Here is a 17,350-nt window from a genome sequence, read left to right as displayed (position 1 = left end):
TGGTTCAATTTGTTTTGCTGTTTGAGTTGAGAAAGTAACTATGTGCATTTTGTTTCATTTTTTTGGAGCCTTTTTTTTGTGATCCTTTCATCTTTTAGAGTAAAATCCTGACACACATGAAAGGAAAATTTTGCCTTGATGTCAAAATGTGTCAATGTTGGATTTTTTTGTATCCGTTTCTTTTCTTATCTCCCTTTCTTGCCCTTGAAGACAGTGCAGATCCTTAACATACTCATGTGGGAGTTCCCATAATAGCGTGCAACGGATACATTTGAAGGTTATCTACTGCCAAACTGGAAATAAAGTATACTGTCAAATATGTGTAGAAACAGTAAAATTAATAAATCAAAATTCCCAGTGATGGCTTCAGCTACATTGCATGCACTAGATGAATGAGAAGCACAGTGTACTTCTGTGTTACGCTTTCCTCTTCTTCGTCGGCTGGTCTTCTAATTGTCAGGTACTTTGTGAATCTTAAACTTTGTTTATTAAGAATGGCAAAGAAAGGGCTGCATTTTCCTTTCAAACAACCAAATCATAAAAAGTTTTGCATAACAGTGTCCAGAAAGGTAATGCACCCCAAAGGAAGCTTTTCCTTGGGTTTTCAGGGAGGATAATGCTGGAAGTGATGCTGGCTCAAGTCATGTGGATCCACTGCATCATGGATTTCAGCTAGGACTTTGGTGGAGAGGATTGCTTTTTTAATATAGTCCTCGTTATTTGAGGGCCTTTTTGCCTGTTTCCATCACCTGTAATGAATAATAAGAATATGCCATTTGGACTTTAGGAACTAATAAAGTTTAGTGAGTGTGCTAATTTGTAATGTGGAGGCTAACAAACAAACAAATAGAACACAAGTGTCTTTCTGAGTTGGTTGCATTACTGTATTTTTTTGTTCAGTTTTGCTTGAAAGGGTCGTAATTTTGGTCTTTCTAGGTCTGGTTCGCATTACTGTGGATTGTTGAAATGTTTCAGGAAGTGGGCATTTTCTGTAGTTAAGTGGTTATGAAACTGATGAAAATTAATGGCTATCTTTCTTAGCTTGAGTACATCTCTCACTGTCGCCTAAAATATGTTGCAAATAGGTATTTTAAGAAGGACCCCATGTAAAACTTAAACCCTGTTAGGTTTAAAAATCTTAGTCTTAAAAGACCCTTAGATCTGTCACAGTCTTATACTTTGCCTTCATTGCATAAATGTTGGGTTTTTTTTTTTTAATGTCTTAGCTATTATCCTGAAAAGGCTGTGTTTTGCCAGTTTACCTCAAAACTACTTCCTCTTCCATGTTACCAATTCCTCTACTATATTGTGTAAACACTGTGTTTATAGATCTGCTGGATCAGTGTGTCCAGAACAGGCTTATATCAGGGGAGTGGTTAATGCCTACTCCACATTAATCAGGTTTAAACAAGATATTGGTTCTCATTTTGTGCAAATGGTAGATCTGGCACCATAGTTTCCTGTATGAAAAGCAGCAGTTAGGTAGCTAGAAAAAGCTTCTAATGAGGCTGCATAATTGGATGCTAGAAAATGTGAAAAGTGGGAATGGAGGGGCAACATTTCCTTCAGGTTCAATCAAATGTGCTTGTGTTTAATGCCAGGATATGTTCTTCGGTGTTGGCATAGGAAAGTGTTAAAATAATTTTGTTTTGTTCAGTGCGTTGGTTTTTTTCTGTTTTGTTTTTGTTTTCGTGTTGGTTTAGACTTGAGTTTCTCTGTGAGTGGCACAGGTGGATAAAAGGGCGAGTAAATCCTTCATTTTCTTTGAAAACAGTAGCAACTTGAAGTGAATCGGGTCTGCTGGGAGGGGATTCTTGGCATTTTTTCACCTTCGTGAATTTCCTTTCAGGTAGAACCCTTGTGTGCCTGATAGAAAATTCAGATGTTTTTATATTGGCTGGTTTCCTTAAATACCATTCAGGCTTTATTTCCATAATACTCACTTTTCTTTAATCAAGTATTTGCTTTGACAAGTTTAGCTCTTTTGGAGACCAGTCAAATGAAAAGTGATATACTGCATTTTATCAAAGCTTTTTCCATGGTTTATTTCAGCCTGTTCTTTCCTGTGCAGATTCTAAGCAGATACAATTGATATACAGGTTGTATCTTGGCAAAAGCAGAGCTGTAAGAATCCATCTGGTACAGCAGTTTTAAGTGAAATTGTTCTGCCATTAGTAGAAAACTTTCTTCGATCAGCTAACTTTTTGCGTGCTGTGGAGGGCTGTTGCATGGCTTTGCTTTCAATCCGTAACTGGTTAAATGACAGTTTTAGGTAACACTATCGGAGCTCGTGCTAAAATTCTGAGCTCATTGTATCTTCTTTTTCCCGCTTAGTTTATGTTTTAAGAGCTTGCCTTCTTAGTTAATCTGGTCCTTGATTTTCTTTCCCTCCAGCCTTAAACTAAGGAGATAGAATGAAACAAAATAGTAGCAAAGTTCAGATAAGCTTATCATTTTCAGGAAAATGTATAACTGTATGACAAAGTTATCTGCACTCTTCTATGCCTTAGCTTCTATTTCAGATGCTGTGATAATTTTTGCCTGTGGTTCTAGTAATGAGTGTGGTTGCTGATGGCTACTCTGAGTGTTTAAGAATTCAAAATAGAAAAAAGACCCAGTCATGGAACAGGTGCTTCATTGCTACATACTAAGCAAAACTAACAATGTATGTAAAGAAAAGAAAACTATTGATTATTTATACATTCTTTCACTATGTATTGTGTTTGCATGACAAGGTTTTGGTAGCAGGGGGCTACTAGGGTGGCTTCTGCTAGAAGCTTCCCCTGTGTCCAATGGAGCCAATGCCAGCCAGCTCCAAGGCGGACCCACCGCTGGCCAAGGCTGAGCAGTGGTAGCGCCTCTGGGATAACATATTCAAAAAGGAGGAAAAAAAATCTGCACAACAAATTGCAATGGGAGAGAGCAGTGAGACTATGTGAGAGCAACAACCCTGCAGACCCCCAGGCCAGTGCAGAAGGAGGGGGAGCAGCTGCTCCAGGCGCTGGAGCAGAGATTCCCCTGCAGCCCGTGGTGCAGCCCACGGTGAGGCAGGCTGTGCCCTGCAGCCCGTGGAGATCCATGGTGGAGCAGATTTCCACCTGCAGCCCGTGGAGATCCATGGTGGAGCAGATTTCCACCTGCAGCCCGTGGAGATCCATGGTGGAGCAGATTTCCACCTGCAGCCCGTGGAGATCCATGGTGGAGCAGATTTCCACCTGCAGCCCGTGGAGGACCCCACGCCAGAGCAGGGGGATGCCCCAGCGAGGCTGTGACCCCGTGGGAAGCCCACACCGGGGCAGGGTCCTGCGGGACCTGTGGCCCCTGGAGAGAGAGGAGCAGGTTTGCTGGAGCAGGTTTGCTGGCAGGACCTGTGGACCCGCGGAAAGGACCCTCGCTGGAGCAGTGTGATCAAGGACTGCACCCCCTGGGAGGGACCCACGCTGGAGCAGTTCCTGAAGAGCTGCAGCCCGTGGGAAGGACTCCCATGGAGAGGTTCATGGGGGACTGTCCCCATGGGAGGGACCCCAGGCTGGAGCAGGGCAGAGTGTGAGGACCCTGCCCCTGAGGGGGAAGGAGCAGCAGAGACAATGTGTGATGGACTGACCCCAGCCCTCGCTCCCTGTCCCCCTGCGCTGCTGGGGGGAGGAGGTAGAGAAATCAGGAGTAAACTTGAGCCTGGGAAGAGGAGAGGGGTGGGGGAACATGTTTTAACATTTGGGTTTTATTTTCTCATTATCCTATTCTGATTTGATTGGAAATATATTAAACTAATTTCCCCAAGTCAAGTTTGTTTTGCCCGTGACAGTAATCGCTGAGGGATCTCCCTGTCCTTATCTTGATCCACAAAGTTTTCATTATATTTCCTCTCCCCTGTCCGGCTGAGGAGGGGAGCGCAATAGAGTGGCTCTGGTAGGCACCAGGCATTTAGCCAGGGTCATCCCGCCACACACCAAGTTTTGATACTACTGACAATGAAGCATGCAAATGTGCTACGAACTGCCAAAAAAAAAAAATGGAGAGGGTTTTTTGTTATATTTATGTTGGCTATATGTATATGAGTAGAAGAATTTCTTGCTTCAAAACAGGATTGGATTATTTCCTCAGTGAATGCTTTGATTTATGCATGGTCAGAATCCTGTGAGGCCCTTGATGATGCACTTTTTCAGAGGTGTTAGAGATGGGTCTGTTATCTGAAGAATTTTCTTTTTCTTAGTGTTTTCGTTTCTGACTATAAAAGCCATCTGCTTTTACACTTGCACTGTATTGTACTTTGTAAAGGGAAAAGAGTGGTAGGATAGCCCCCAACATTTCATAAAGCTGTCAAGGATTAAGTATTTGGCACAGATTTATAGTGAAGTTCAGAGTGGTTGTTTTTTGGGAGTGTTTTTTTGTTTTTTGCATTAAACATGATAAAAACATTCACCATTATTATCCACACAGATATATTTTTTTTTTTTACATTCTTGAATAGCCATCTGATATAGTCTGGAAAATAAGGGTTGAGGCCATGGAAATTAAATTACATTTTAGGTAATATAACTCTGTCTGGCATAGTTTATCAGAAAGTGAAGTATAATGACCTAGTAATATTATCTTTCGCCATATTTTTTTTATTAATTCTTTTTGAAGCCAATTAAGTTAGCTAACATTTCTACTTGCTTAATGAAGAAGGCAGTGTGATTTATTGTTTGCAGTTACTGGTTATGTGATACTGCCTTTAAGAAGAGAGAAATTAATGGTTGCACAATGCTGATCCGAAGATAGGTGGTTAGATCGCAAGCCCAGAGTTTGTTTTCCAGGTTGTAAGACCTGGCTGGTTGCTTGGACTTAGGATGTCAGGGTAGTGCAAGTCAACTGTGATCGTAGAGTGGTTCAGTACTACAGCTGCATACTAGATATCTTACAATCTATCCAATATTATTCAAGGAATCATCATATGCTTGTCTCTCATTTCTGTGTGTCTTAATTAGAAGTTTTGTTTCTCTCCTCACAGGCGCAGCGCAAAGCTCTTTTCAGCTGGGGATGCCTGGGGAGAAGGAGGGAGGGAAAAGTTACTTTTCAGAGTGGCAGCATCAATAAATTCTGGCGATACTGTGGAAGGAAGAGATTGGTGATTACGGTTTCGGGGAAAGGTCTGCAATTCTGCATATGCACTTGTATATTTTTTTCAGGGAGAAACTGCAGTGTTCTTGATAGCCCTGCACGTTTCCCAATACCCATTAAATGCCCATTGTCAGTAAGGGAAGTACATCTGTCTGTGGGTGCTTCTTTTAGAGACTGGGATACTTGGGTTACTTAAGAGCTATTCCCTCTTGTTCCTAGTCTGCAAGGCTTCACTGATGGCTTACAATTTGTTTGCTTATTGAGGGTAAGTGATGCTGTGCTGATGCTTAGACCAGAAATCGGGGGTACATACGTTTTTTTAGGTTTAGGTATTTGATGTTAGCTTTCCACATGCATGTCACTGGAGCCAGCCATTTCTGCTAGTGAGTTGCATAGCCTGGATGTATCCAGGAGACCTGTTTGACTTGAGGGAAGTTCCAGCAAGAAAACGCTGTTGCACCCAGTTCAGTCCAAGTCAGTACTGGTATTAGTAAAATAAGTCAACTGTGTTACTTAGAAAACAGGTCTTGCGTTAAGAGGCTGAGTATCGGTTTGATGAGACTTTTCTGGAAAACTTGGTTACAAAACATTTGGATGATAAAAGTAAAATGTGCATGGGCACTGCACAATATTTTTATTGCAAGAATAAATCAGTTTAAAGAAAAGCTGACAACTACTTTACTGTAAGTAGGAATTTGAGATTGGAGGTGTTGGGAAGGTTTGTATTTGAGTCTTGGATCTATTGCTGACTAGAAATGATATCAGCTGGGATTCAGTTTACAGATCAAGACATCTAAATTTTGGTATGTGAATAGGAACTTGGTCACGCTGTAGATTATAAATCAAGTAAGGAAAATATACCTATGGGCAGGATTGTCTCTTTAAAGATACCTTTCTGTCAAAGGCATGTAGCAGCTACTTCCCATTAGTTCTTCTATTTCAATGTGCAAATATAAATTCGGGTTTGACCAAGAAACATATAGTGGGTGCTGGTGGGATATTGTGATGTACCATATGCCACCATGCTCTTGCAAAACTTCATGGTACATTAAATGAAGATACTTACTTGGGTTAAAGGCTGACATAATGAAAACAAATCCTACCAAAACCAGAATTTTAAAACATGAAAGCTTTTTGCGTATTCCACCAAAGAAAATTAAATATTTCTGTTAGTTCTAACTGTGACACTTGTACAGAACAGAACTACAGCTGAAACAGCTAGTTAATGTCATCTGAAGCAGATGCTGTATGGTCACCTGATCGTTGATGGGCCTCTGTCCTAAAGCACATGAACTTTTTTTTTTTTTTTAAAAAAAAGGGATGTAAACAGGGTAATAATACAGATTACATATATAGATACAAATGTACATATATTCTTATGTACAGCTTTAAATGTTTACTTTGTGATTAAAGAAGAGAATCTGTTGCTATTTGCTGGTCAGCTGACTCAAAGTTGTAATTTGGCAATTGTTCTTTGTCATTTTGTGATAACACTTTTTGTGATAACATGAATTTTCAGTGATTTTTCAGTGAGAAGGAATAGATTTCTACTTATAAGAGAATATTGCAAGTAGGATATTTACTGTTATGGCAAGAATGGAACAAATATCTACCTGCTGGGTAGCAATTAAGGATGTGCTTATAGATTAGGTACATTCAGAGTGTTGATTTTGCACGTTGCAAAAGTTTGGGTTTAATGTACTGATTTTATTGTACAGTTTGGTGTTAATGTACTGCTGAATTCTGAGAACAAATGCCAAGGTTGGTTGAAGCAGGCTCCCCAAACAAAGGGTTTGGATAGGCTTTGCCATTTTCATGTATACATGTATTACCAGCTCTTAGACTGAGATAACAAAAGGAAAAGTAAGTTGCAATCTGTAGCATGGGAAATGATTGATAGGCATGCAATATATGCTATGACTGCATATGACCAAAAAACTTACAGGTCATAGAGTGTGGTAGTAGAAATCCTGGATTGCCTATGGCAATGGAAAGAATTCACCTCATGCATTTAGTCTGAAATACTTGTTTACATTATAGTACAAAAAAGAGAAAAGGGTACCTTCCAGAGTCCCGCTCAGTCTTTCTCCATAGTTTGTGGAGGGTCCCCAGAGGACTAATTTCAAATAGACACATAACTTTTAGACACAGTGAAACAGTATGTTACCCATGGGTAATGTGATCATCTGTGTGACTGATGTCAGCACAATTCAGTACCCTTGGCTCTTGGGTCAAATCTTCAAGTTTCATCAGGTTGGCCAGTCTCCCTCTCACCACATCGGTGCAGTAGGGAGAATCCTCCCAAGCTGATGATGCTGGTACTGTTAAAGGTGTGGAAGGAGCTGTTGCCATGTAGTCATCTTTCAGCTTGAGGACCACATGGGTAGGAGCAGCTATGGGTCAAGAAAAGCACCTACCCGGGATGAAACTGGGAGAGAAGGAAAACATAGATGTCAGGCATCTGTGTATCAGCAACTGCAAGCCAAGTAGGCACTTAGTAGCCAGCTCATCAGAGGAAAGATTTACTTTTTTGAGTTGTCATAATGTAGAAGATGCTTTTTCTTTTTTTTTTTTTTTTAATTGCCCACAAACAAGCCTCAAGTTTGCACCTTCTTTGCAGTCGTTCTGCAGAAAGGTGCCTTCTGCCATTTCTTTCTGCTCATGTCCATTTGTGTTGCATTATCTTGGACTGTTTCTTTAGGTTTCATTTATACCATTGCAGTGCTAGAAGCGAGGACCTTAGCATTGAGATTGGCCTCTGCCATCCTCTAAGCAATTCTGTGTTATAGTTTTTATTTATTTAAAATATTTGTGTTATTTATCATGCTAGGGAAGAGAAATTTGTTGCTCAGTTTTATCACAAGCCCAGAATACGGTAGTTGGTAATCTGTTTAGTCTCTGAAAGGCAACAATAAAATCTGTTAAGCATATCAGGTTATGAAGTCCCCTCAGGATTTCACAGCTTACTAACCTGTATTTGGTTAAGTACTTATTTTAGACAGATGGAATTTTTGGCAGCCATTGAAATTCCTCTTCTACCTACATGAAAATCATATCTCAATATCTGATTTTTCAAATGTAAATATTGTGCATTGGAGACTGCATACTTGGAGACTGTACTTTATAAAATTATTGCAGTTAGCTTTTATTTGGCATTTTATTTGGAATCATTCTGGTTAGCAACATATTCACATCAGCTGATACTATGCTTGTCTAAAATTCACTCAGAAATAGAGATTCCATGTTAGTTATTCCACTGGCAGCATCGCAGGCATCCTTGATTAGAGTTATACCACTACTGACTCACAGCATCTACTATACATGTGAATTAACTTGTTAAGTAGAATTTCAGATACGGTTGAGTAAAACTTAGTGATTTTTTTATTTAAAAACAAGATCACTGTCATGCATGGAATTTTTAATTCCTGTGGCCATAATTTCTAATTTGAAAAATGCAGCTGCACATTGATACATCTGTAGAAGACAGACAAGATTGATGAAGGCAGTAATTAACAAGATTAATTTTGCTACTATGAGTCATCCAAGGGATTAGAGCTCTGAAGTGTTTTTAATCTATAGCATAGGTAAACTGTGTTGAAAATTGTCATAAAAATATGTTCAACAAATTGGAAAGCGATGTTGTAAACTGCTGTTGTCTCCTTCCAAATAGTTCCCATAGCCAGAGCTTTCCTAAGTAGGCCTCTTGCAGGGTCAACACATCCCAAGGGAGTTTTAAACTAATAAAAATGGCTCAGAAATAGCCATGGACGAAAAAACCCCTCTGAATATTTGTTCAGCTTTGGCTCTACAGTTTAAGCTGTGTTTCACACTGCTGTTTGGTCTTGTCTGCAAGCAGCAACCAAGAGAGCTGAGACGGGTCTCTCTGCCCAGGCGCGATGTCCCTGCTAGGGGACTGAGTCAGGGGAGATACAGATCACAACCAGCGTGGTTTAGTAAGTCTGTTATGAATTTAGCTGTTATTACTGACAGAATCAAGCTACTACAGATAACTGCCAGTTGAGCCAGCTTGCAGTTCGCTCATGCACATGTTCATTGTAGCCCCCGGGTGGGAGCAGCAGCCCTGGGGAGGGCAGCCCCAGGGGCTTGTACTGATGCGCCTTTGAGCTGGGTGTTCAGAAAGTCCCTCGGGGCCCCTGGTTTCATCAGGTATCTCTCCACAGCCCTTGTCTGGATGCAGCAGCCACCCCCTGGATGTGGTCTGAGTTGCGCGGTTTGAGGGGAGCGTGTGCTGGGGTCCTCGTGCACAGCTGACGACTCTGGGTGTGAGGAGTTTTTCAGCTCTTGTGGAGTGAGCAGCATGACCTGTCTCTGGAGCTCAGCAGATCTTGGGAGGCTTCACATGCTGCCTCTCGGCGGGCACAGTGTTGCCTCCTGTGTTCTGGAAGGTACTTTCTATCCACGGACAAGGGGGCCTATGGAGCAGCACGTTCACACCAGCTCATGCTTGCTAAACTGTGGGATTGTTACTCTCACCTGAGAAGCGGGAGGCTAGGCACCTCTGCAGATCTTGCTCTAACACAGCTCTCCCTGAGCATCTTAACCATTTCAGCTGCAGGTGCTGTAAGACGTACAGGTTTGGGAGGTTGGTGCTGGGCGTTTCTGTCCCCTTACATGTACTTTGTAGATAATTTTATGTCTTTAAAACTATGTGAAATATGCTTTTAAGACAACCAGCGTACAAATGCAGCTCTAGTTTTTTGCATTTTTTTGGTTGCTTTTAGATTAAAAATTCCTGTAATAATATGAAGGATTCAGGGTAAGATGATTTTTAATGGGACGTGTGGATTGAGGCGTCAAAAGGACAATCGGGGCTTGATGCAGCAGTCCACATGTAAGCATCTAGTGCCCTTTGAGATACAGAGGAGTGTTGTGCCTGGCTTTCATCTGTTGCTGTGCAAGTCTCCCATGCAGCTGATTTATAGCTGATATCATTGCCATAACGAGCTATTCAGTGTTGATTTCTCCAGCACCTTCCAGCCTCTCAGCTGACAGCAGGTGCCTATGTGTACAAATCTGGATTTGATCTATAGTTGGTATAGTCATTGGAGCAGTTGGAATTACTGACTACAAGGTAACTATTCTAGGGTGAGCTGGATCTTTAGGCTTTTTATTTTAATCAGTACTAAATACTCTATATTTATCATGGAAGGGATAGCTACCTACACTGCGTATGAACACCTAATTTAGTGTCTAACTAGATTCAGTCCCATCCTACATTATACTACAGCATGTGATATATTTTTATATATCATTATCTGGGTGACTTGTTTTACTGTTCAGCTTGTTATTGTGTGCTGTTTGTGTAATACAGCCTTCACAGACTTAACGTGAGGAGGGATTGTGCAATGCAAAAAGATTTTACTGCGTATATGTATAATAAAACATATATACAAAAAGTTACTTAAAATAGGTTTGCTTACTTACTCAGATAATTGCTTACAGTAGGTTAAAGGAAGGCTGCTAAATTAGAAATGCTATGATGAGTCATTTCTGATGTGCTGGTCTGAATCATGCTTGTATGCAATCACTGTATCAGCTCACTGCAAGGCTGCCAAGCTGCCCACACATTCCCATGATGAATTTGCCAAGAGAAGTCTGATTTCCTTCTGGCCATCTGCATCAGTTTTGAGTCATAAGTCCCTGGATGTGTTTATTAGCTACTGTATTTATTTGTCCTTTATTTGTTGGAAGCTGGTTTTGACTTTTGTTTCAGTTTCCCCTGTTGACTTTTTAAGTTGGCTTTTGAAAATCGTATGGACCTAGAATTGAGCTGTGAATATACTTCAGATCTCTCAGCTTTCCTGAAAACTGCAAAAAAATTGTGCATTCAACAGGCTGCAGCAGATAAACCACAACTCTGGAAAAACAGCCTTGAAATTATAAATGCCAAATGGCAGAATGTAGTTCTTCAACTTAAATACTTGTTAAAAAGCTGTGTTTAAAAAATATGCATAAACCAGAACCTCTGCCTTTTGGTATTTTATAGTTGAAACTAGGACAGTTCCTTCTTTGCTTATACAGTCAGTGCTGTGCCCATCAACTATACAACTATACAAGTTTTTTTTTTTATTATTATTTTTATTTACCTTCAGTGTGTCTTGCAGTCTCACAAGTCCTGATGCATGCCTGTTCACAAGTCCTTTATCTAAACTGGGTTCTGCAGTTTGCACTTCACCAGTCCTCCTTTTCTGACTTTCTCCTTCCCCCTGCCAGCCAGGGTGGTTACCTGTATGTGCCTGGCCTTTCCAAGCTCCAGTGCAGGCACTTGGTAGCAGGATTCGCTGCTGTTTTAGGGATCTCGGCTCTGGGCCAAGGTACCTGTGTGCTAGGTACTGTGTAAAGACAACAAACCCACAGTTCCTCTGCCAAAGAAGTGAGTGGATTGCTAATCACCATTTTTAAACCTTAATCCAAAATGCAGAATCCATAACTGATCGATGTGCCCCACTAAATGCCCATGTGGGGATCTGAGCATCGTTTTGGGGAAAAAACTACTGTAGTTTTTTTTTTTTTTTTTTTTTAAATGGCAGTTCTGTCTCATCAGTGACTTTTCTACTTGCAGTCTGAGAGTATCTTAAACAAGATTTCATTGCAAATGGTTGCTAATCTTTGCTTCTGAAAATTCATTGAGCTTTTTTCTGTGTGGGTTACCAGAGGGTTACAACAGAAGGTTTGCATTTTCATATTCAGTTTTCATTTCTTAACTCAAGGCTACACATCTTCAAACTGTGGTAACTTTCTGTTGCTGATCATACCCTTTCTTCTTACCAACTTGTAATTGTACTTGTCATCTTTCTCCCTTGTCTTCAAGAGTACCATTTAAAAGAGACTTTTTGTCTCTAAAATTTTAATAATCCTGATTTTTTATCATCAAAATTGGATTCTGCTATTCAAGGCCGTATTTTGCATATAGTTTTTACAACAAATCATTCCTAAGAAGGCATGTGAAGCTCTGAGTTAATGTAAATTGTTGGTTTGCAGAGCTAAATTTTTCCTCAGGTCCGAAAGAAGACCCTTGGTGACAGAAAATTATGTGTGAAGTTGCACTGTTAAAAAAATTACTCCCCTCTCCTTACCTGCAGGGATGCTTTGTGTGACTAGTCTGGCCTAAAGTGCTGGCTGCAGAAGAGATGTTCACGCAGATAGCTGCATTAGTCTCGCCTGTGCTTATAATATTTTTTGTCAGTCATGACAAGAATGGGTAGAGAACTAACACTAACATCTTTAGCCACATGTAATGCTCCAAGCCCAGTGCCTTGCCATGAACCACATTTGTTTTCAGCAGAATGAGTTTATTACACAGAGTGCGCTCAGATTAGTTATTCTAACTATTTCCTGGGGTATTGTGCCTTGAAATGAGCGTTGGGCATGTAGTATTTAAAGTATTTGTATGGTTTCTCTGAAGTCATGTTCAGATAATAAAAACGCGAAATGGAAGGCAAATGATTGTAAAATGTGATTTTTGCCTGTTTTTAAGGTGGTTTGTTAAAAATACTAATTATATAAAATATCTCAATTGGATGTGCAGATCATTAAACTCTTAAATGTAGCTTATAGCACTTGATAAATCATGTGCGCTATATTTTTATAGAGATTTTATAAAAAATTCTTTGAACATGTAAAATTTTGCACGGTTGTATTCAGGGGTTTTTTTGGGGTTTGGCTTTTTTTTAATATTCTGTTCTTAAGGGGGCTTATGATATTTTGGGTGCCTGAAACTCTTTAAGTAGCTCATACCTAGCAGGACTATACATACATTTTGTTGCTTCCTCAGCCTAAGAGATTTTCCTTAAAATAAAGCAAAAGAAAATTGTTTTCTTAATTTTGACTTGGATTCTTCCTTAACAGTACTAGTTATGCATATCAAAGATCATGCTTTCCTAAGGACTGTGTCTAGTTCTGCAGTTGAATTTCTCCTGAAGCCTTGTGCGTAAAATGGTGTGAGCGGTAAGAGGTGATATGCGACTGGCAACTACTGATTTGTCATTTGACACATCTTGGGGGAAAAAACCTCTTCTCCAGTAACCAGAAAATGTTTTTGGTCTTTTAGCCAAGAGCATTCATCTTGTTTGCATTTCCTTTTTTTTTTTTTTTTTTTTTTTTTTAAGAATATGGAAATGTAGGGTTCTACAAGTCCATTGGTTCAAAGAATTGGTTCAGCTCTTGAGCAGACTTGTATTTCAGGAAGCTGTGGGATTTTCTCTGAGCTTTGCCTGGCAGAGTGCTCCCTGACCTCTTTTACTCTGCTCAGGGTTACTTTTATGATTTAGATACATAGAATGAGTTTTTTAATGGAGAGGTTTTTTTACTCTTTGATGGACTCTGAGACAATGATGAACCTGCTTGCCTGTTGTTCCCAAAATACTTCAGAGAGTGTGATTTTTCTTTAGTAATACCTTAGAACAGCAATCCAAAAGATCTCTTTCTTGTAGAATAGATGGTACTTCTAGATATACCTCCTTGCTATACTTTTTTACCTTGCTCTTCATTTCTTCCCTCCCCCCTCCACAGACACAGTCAGCTCAAATATATACGTGGGCGCTTGAGTTTGGATGTTGGTGTTGATGATTGTTTCCTTAGTTCCAGGGATGACCTGGAGTTTTACGGGTCTTGATCTTCTCCTACCAGAGGCTGAGGAGAGAGTCACTGAGTCAGAGAACCTTGGATGTGGCTCCTTCTGCGTGCTGTCAACCTAATGGCTTTGCGGCATACCTGCAGTGAGGCCAAGAGAAGGAAATAAGTTTTTTTTCCTAAATGAGTAGGAGTTTCTAAAACCAGAAATTTTGGCCTACTGAAACAAAAGAGGGCTAAGTCCTGAAAGAAACTGGGGGAGGATCCCTGCAATGAATACTGTTTGGAGATGGTTCTGGCTCCTTTAGTGAAGCTGAATCTTGTTAGTGTGCAAACAGGATACACACATTACTTTAGTGCACTGTCTTTTTTTCTTAAGAAGTCTTTATAAACTTAGCAATTAGATGAGCTTCAGATATGCTATCTAAACAAAAACTATGTCAATGCAATCTGATTTGCGTTAAGGGGTAAGACTTGTCTGAACATAGGCTGAAACAGCTCTTGAAATATTTTGAACATGCTCTCTGTTTTCTCAAACATTGCCAGAGAATTCAATTGAAAGCCAGTGCAAAAAGCTATCTGATACAAGATGATGTTGTGCTGTTTATTCTGTTTTATGGCTTTTCAGTACTGCAACTGAACACGTATACATGTCACAATAAAACAATCTTGTAGTTGAGGGGTTTGGGGGGAAAAAAGAGAGGCTGGGCAGACAATATATAGTTAAGAGCTGAGCTGATAAACCTGTAGAGATTAAATAATGAAAGACTACTGAGTAATCTGCAGTAATAGCAATCACTGCTGCAATTACAAAACTTCACAACATTACAAATGGAGAGACGGATTCAGAATTAAATGCGTTTGCAGTGAGTCAAACTTCTTGAAAATGAAAATGGAAAAAACAGACTCAAAGAGCTTTCTGCACAATTGAGAATGCAAGAGGGAATTTGTGTCTAAGGAACAATAAAAAACCCCAACCCAACAGCTTGACCAAAAAGTTTGTGAGAAAAGAGGATGATGAGGGTTTGAAGAACAACTTGATTTTACCAAAACCAGAGCATATAAAGGAGCATATAAACACAACCATTGAAGAACTGCAACCCCCTACATGGGAGGCTTAATAATAACTATACTTTTAATTTCTATGTTGGATATGTTATCTTTTGATGGCATAGAGCAGTGAATATATCAAAACGATTTAGGCAGAGGTTAATATTTATGGTTGTGGTCTCATGCCCTTGTGCTGCTTTTAGATTGTCACACCGTTGTTCTTCTTGGACAACTTATTTGTAATTCAGAGTGAAAAATAAGAATGCCCACGGCTCTTGCTACAACTGGGGAGCACTTTAGATGGTGGAAGTGTGTCCCGTCCAGGTGAGCACAAAGTGCGGCTCTCGGGAAGAGAAAGGAGTGTGTAAACCAAGCTGGACCTAGAGCCCTCTCTGCTGGATGCCTGGGAAACGGCACTTGAAACAGGAGAAAACCAAGAATTCTGACGTAGAAGCGAGAATCTGAGAAGTTAGTGGAAGAAATCTAGACATAAACCATCAAATTTTATGTAGCTGAGCTCTTTCTATTGTAAGCAGATGAAATAGCATACGCATATTTCATAAAATGGCCGTCTTTTATTATATCATCAGGTGGTATGTTTTCATGATAATTCTTTTGAGAATGTGTATGGTATGTGAGGGGGGGAAAGGAACTAACATTCCATCTGAGAAATTTGAAAAATTCATAATACATGTGCCAAATAAGACTGTGCAAGTGGAGAATTTTCAAACCAGGTATAGCAGGAGGTATAGATGGGTGCTGCATTTTTGTAGTAATGTCCAAAAGAAATTAACATTTACTGTAGAAGCTGTAGCAATATGTGGAAAACATGCTATTCCAAGACAAAGTGCTTTTTTAGAAAGGCACTTGGCAAGATGCATCAACTTTTCCAGTGTCTAAATAAAATTTATTTTCCAGTAAGAGGGGCAACTTTATCGTGGTAATTAAAGTACATATCTTATTCCTAAAGTGAAGGAAAACACAGACCTTTGTGAATGTTATTCTTTCAGAAAATTTAACTAGTAGTAACAGGGGAGAGATGCAGAGAATAATTGGATTGCCACTTCATTGCCAGCACTGAGAAATCCACTAAAACTATGCAGCTCCCAAAAGTCCAGCCATTTGGAACTCATGCTGAAGTGTATGTGCATGTAAGCACGCGTGCATAGCTTTTATGTGTGTTTTTTTAAAGCCAAGAAGAGTCTACCGGAGATAAGAGGGATCAACTTTGAATAAACTCCTGAGGAGTGTTGACTGTCTCTTCCTCCATGGTCTTTTCAAGATGTGATAGCAGCTGAAGACACTCGTTACGTATCTGGCCACAGAAAATTCATGGAGGGTCAAGAAAAGACAGGGTTTGTGTATGCTGTTGGAAACCTTTGAAATCTTGAGTGCATGGAAAACTATAGCAAAACAGTTACTGACCTTTATTAAACTTGGTTTCCCTCCATGTCTATGTGTGGGGGAAGCATGTTCTGGAAATGTTTGATGTTCTGTGAAATGTTCATTATGAAATTTTTCTTTTCCTTTTTTTGGGTCATCATTTCACTTTAGGGTAATAACTTGATTAATGACGTTTTAGTGCAGACAGTGTGGTGGGGTTGCCTTAAGCGTTTGTTTTTTCCTACTTTTTTCCAAGCAACAATGACATAACCACTTGAAATTTATTTAGATTAAGAATGGTATATGAAGTGTAGAGTAATAAAAGACAGGAAGGTTTTGTAGTATTCTTTTGTTCTTAAGAATGAGCCCTGTGAGGTGACTATTTCTGAAAATAGAAAAGACGCCTGTCCAGGTAATCAAACTAGCTGGTATGTATTTATCATGTTGTATCACTCACTAGGTGGTGTGTGAAGGGCAGTAATGGCATTGTGTAAGGGATCGTGAATTTGTTCTCTGGAAAAGGCAAGAGTAGTGCAAATGTACACTGAAGGATGCGTTTTATATTTGTGCTTTTTCTTTACCTAGGTTTTCCTATCACTTGTTGACCTAGCTAATTCTGATGGTAGCACAAACAAAGAAATTTTAGAAGTATATTTATAGAGGTAGTTGTGAAAGTATCTTAGTAGTATTCATTTTCCACAGGAGAGTAAATGCAGGAACATTCCCATTGCCATTTTTTCCTCTTTCATATTGCCCAAGGTGTTTTCTCAGATATTTTTTCATAAAAAACAATGTACTTTGTATATAGTGGTACAGTAGGTGTTGAATATCAGGTAAGTGTGTAATGGCTTGTCTACATATGTGTATACACACACACATATGTATATCTTCTTGACAGAGTAATGAATGCTATCTAATCTCTAGTACATTAACTTTTGAATATGTTTAAGCTACGTGATAACCATGTTGCAAAGATTATAGACATTTTTGGTGTTAACCTAAGAGAGACCTCGAAGACAGATCTGCCAGTACGGATTCTACCATAGAAGCAGTGCAGGGCGATGCTAAAGGAGAGCTGTAACGTGTGTCAAGCCACCAACCAGTGGCTCTAGTGTGAAGCCAATGTTTAGATTTCATAAGTCGCATATGGAAGAAACTCCTCTGACATTCTTTATATCCCCTAAAACTATCAAAGGTCTGATGCTATCCGTCAGTCCTGCCT

The 17,350-nt window shown here is 39.7% G+C and overlaps 1 protein-coding gene across 1 annotated transcript in view; it reads left to right on the top strand.

Moving 5' to 3' along the window:
* The window catches only part of ME1 (malic enzyme 1), a 185,098-nt gene that overhangs the window by 29,304 nt on the left and 138,444 nt on the right, over positions 1-17,350 (top strand). The window lies entirely within an intron of this gene.

This window comes from Falco rusticolus, chromosome 6, assembly GCF_015220075.1.
Source record: "Falco rusticolus isolate bFalRus1 chromosome 6, bFalRus1.pri, whole genome shotgun sequence".
Taxonomy (NCBI): Eukaryota; Metazoa; Chordata; class Aves; order Falconiformes; family Falconidae; genus Falco; species Falco rusticolus.
Note: the sequence above shows the minus strand (reverse complement) of the source record. Positions and strands in the feature narration are given on the sequence as shown.